Here is a 4212-nt window from a genome sequence, read left to right on the forward strand (position 1 = left end):
CAAATGTACTTTGTTGTTTGAGTTTCGCAATGCCTAGAAATACTAACTAAATAATAACTCTTCTGTGTCCACATACTAAAGGTAAAACCAGAAAATACCGTATCCCATTCACATTAACATTATGACTTCCACTTGGCTTTAAAAATATCGATTAGCCATGGTAATAGGATACCTATTCTAGTGACTCTACGGGGTTCCCAGTGGTACATAGTTAAGCCAGTTATCACCGAACCAGTGGAATTGACTAAAATACCCCCATTAAATCTTACTTACTTTAGTAAAGCAATCAAACCAATCAAATCCTTAGAAGTAACATGTTTTAGTACTGTACATCCTTCTTCCTAGCTCCATGACTTGCTATATCAAAGACCACTCTATGGCTTAGATGAATGTATGTGGTTTCTGTTAGACTCTCTGTTTTGGGATACAGTAAAGGAAACTACGACTGGTAGGTGAAAAGTAAACCTTTGTTTACCTTCCATTCTGTATTTACTTCCAAGGTCGCCTTCTGTTACAATAATGTTATAATAGTGGAAAAAAAGCTATTTCGCTATTTCATAACAGAAAGGGGAATGAAACCTAAGCCTAAGTCATCAAGCTTTTGTTATTTCAGTGAAAAATTGGACAGAAACTGCCCAACAATGGAAATCATGGTGTGCTAACATATTGTACAGCGATCTCATTGGCTTACATCAAGATTCATCTGCTATTTTAACTTTAAAATGTTCCAGTCCTGTCTAACCTAATTTTATACCACTTAAGGAGCATAAAATTTATTATTTATTAGTGACATAATGGATGCCAAAAAGAGCACCAAAATGTGTATCCTAAAGAAGTCCTGTCCCCATTACATTACTCATTTGATACCCCTGATCAATGGTTTTTTTGTAAACCCATGTTCCCCACTCATATATATTATACACACAGGGGGTCATTTACTAAGGGTCCGAATTGCTTTTTTTTAGTCAGGTTTCCCCGAATATTACCGATTTGCGCTGTTTTTCCCTGAATTGCCCCGGGATTTTGGCGCACGTGATCAGAATGTGGCGCATCGGCGCCGGCATGCATGCGACGGAAATGGGGGGGCGTGGCAGTCGGAAAACCTGACTGATTCAGAAAAAAACGTGGAATTAAAAAAAAAAAAGTGTCGCTTGACATGCGCTTACCTATACCCGGGATAGGATCGTGAACTCCGGCGAACTTCAGCGGACTTCAGCGCAGCAGCGACACCTGGTGGACATCGGGCGCACTACCTTAGTGAATCGCCGGAAGACCCGAATTCTCCTCGGAGAGGGCGCCACTGGATCACGACAGGACCAGGTAAGGAAATGTGCCCCACAGTGCCTTGCAAAATTATTGCCACATTTCAGGCTTCAAACATAAAGATATAAAATTGTAATCAACAACAAGTGAGATAATTGTGAAGTGGAATTAAATGGATTGGATATTTTTATTGAAAATTAGGGGCGTGCAATATTATTCGGCCCCTTAATTTAATACTTTGCAGTGCCATCGTTTGGTGCAATTACAGCTACAAGTCGCTTGGGGAATGTCCCTATCAGCTTTGCACAAAGAGACTGAAATTCTTGCCCATTCTTCCTTGGAAAACAGCTCGAGCTCAGTGAGGTTAGATGGAGACTGTTTGTGATCAGCAGTTTCCAGCTCTTTCCACAGATTCTCGATTGGATTCAGGTCTTGCCTTTGACTTATTTGTGAACCATTCCATTGTAGATTTTGCTTTATGTTTTGGATCATTGGCTTGTTGGAAGATAAATCTCAGTCTCAGGTCTTTTGCAGAATTTTCTTCCAGGTTTTCTTCCTGTACTTAGCTCCATCCATCTTCCCAACAATTTTAACCATCTCCCCTGTCTCTGCTGCAGGAAAGCATTCCCAAAACATGATGCTGCCACTGCCAAGTTTAAGAGTGGGGAATGTGTGTTCAGGATGATGCGCTGTGTTGCCTTTATGCAAAACATATCATTTGACATTGTGGCCAAAAAGTTTGATTTTGGCTTAATTTGAACAGAGCACATTCTTCCACATGTTTAGAATGTCTTCCAGGTGGCTTGTGGCAAGACTTTGTATGGATATCTTTGAGAAATGGCTTTCTTCTTGCCACTCTTCCATAAAGGGCCTGTTTGTGCTATGTAGGACCGATAGTTGTCCTATAGACAGACTCTTCCACCTCAGCTGCAGTTCACTAGAGTGATCATGGGCCTCTTGGCTCCATCTCTGAAAGCAGACTTGCAGTTGTCTGATACTCCTTCCATTTCGATATGAACGCTTGCACAGTGCTCCTTGGGATGTTTAAAGTTTGTGAAATCTTTTTGTATCCAAATCCAACTTTAAAACTTCTCCACAACAGTATGACAGACCTGCCTTGTGTGTTCCTTGGTCTCCATGATGCAGAGACTTGATTACACACAGGTGGATTATATTTATCATCATCAGTCATTTAGGATATTTGATCATTCAGAGATCCTCACTGAACTTCTGGAGTGAGTTTTCTGCACTTAAAGTAGGGGGCTAAATAATATTACACGCCCCACTTTTCAGTTTGTTTATTTTTTTTGTACAAAGTTTAAAATATCCAATACGTTTGAAGCCTGAAATGTGGCAAAAGGTAGTAAAGTTCAAGGCACTGTATGATACCATATCCCAAGTAATCAGTTCAATTCGTTTTGGCACCCAATATGCTAAGTAATTAGATGAGAGATCCTGGGATGAACAGAGTTTTTTTTAGCATTAGGAGGGCAAAATTATAGGGGTTGTACCATGAATACAACTTCTAAAAAAAAAAAATAATGTATATATTTATATATATTACAATCAACAATGCAACCTCATCAGGGATCAGCATGGTTACCTCACACTCTGCTTATCACACGCTGCATGATCTGTTCGGCCTGGTCTATCCAGGCATCATAATACAGTGTTGAGTTTTTGTCATGAAAGTCCTGACAGAAGGCAACCATAGACTTCATCCACCAGGGACAGAAGGGCCATTTATATTTATTAGCCCCTGAGGAGCCATATTTCTGTTACACTGGAGCTATGACAGGAAAAGGACAGTAACAGTAATGTACACAGACATAGGATAGTATCTACCTATATAACAAATAATATTAGATGTTATATTGGCATCAAGAACAACCCAGAGTTTGGGAGCTACTGACTGCTGAGCTAAATGTCACTGTATATAGTACTAGTATGTTTACTGCTGGAACACCAGAAAGGTGGGAAAAGACCGCACACTGCAGAAAAACTTTGGGCAGGACTAGAAAGAGTAACATGCAAGGTATTATTGGAATGTGGGAAACTGCCATCAAATGTGAATGTTCTGGTTCTTTCCACTTCCTCTACTGCTAGGATGTACACAGCGAGGGGAGAAACAAATTTAAAAAAAAGGTTTATGTGACCAGTAGTATACACAAATATATGATTAAACAAATTTACGGGGCTGTTTGGAAAACTTCCTGCAGTTTTTCTTGGTCAAACCTGCTGCAATATTCTCTCTCAAGTTTTACTTTGATACAATATCCGCAGGAGAAACAATCAAAGCTGGGACCAAATAATCATGTGAACAGTGTTCCCGTTCTTTCTGCTGAACCATTCAATGTTTATTGGGCATAGCTTCATTATAATGCGAAATGTCATTTAGCAATTTGTACTTTGGCAACATTTTTCAGCAAAAAGTTTGCCACATTTTTGGTGTATTTGCCTAAACAAAGCATGCTTACACTGAATAGTCTAAAGAGGGACAAAACATGTCAGCATCTGTGGAAAACCACCACATAATACATTCTAAGCCTTTGTAGTCTAAGATTAACCCCTTCCCGACATTTGACACAATAGTCAAATAGTACGTCGCACTGACCGCGGCATGTTAGGGGCATTTCACAAGAATCTGACCCCCCCCCCCCCCATGGTTCCGGACGCAGCCCCGGGACTGCGCGATCCTCCATCCTCCTCCATGCGCAGCAGTGTGTATTACAGTGTGTATTACACTGTGTAAGGCCTCATTCACACGACCGTGAGGGGGACAGTGATCTGGTCGCATGATTTGCGACCAGATCACAGCCCCCCCATAGACCTACATTGCTCCTGGTAGTGATGCGGTGAGCAAACGTTGTCTCACCGCATCATGACCAGGCCATTCCAATAGAAGTGTATGGAATTGTAATATATCGGGGCTGCTTACGGTGCCAGAAG

The sequence above is a fragment of the Engystomops pustulosus genome, chromosome 2 (assembly GCF_040894005.1).
Source record: "Engystomops pustulosus chromosome 2, aEngPut4.maternal, whole genome shotgun sequence".
NCBI lineage: Eukaryota > Metazoa > Chordata > Amphibia > Anura > Leptodactylidae > Engystomops > Engystomops pustulosus.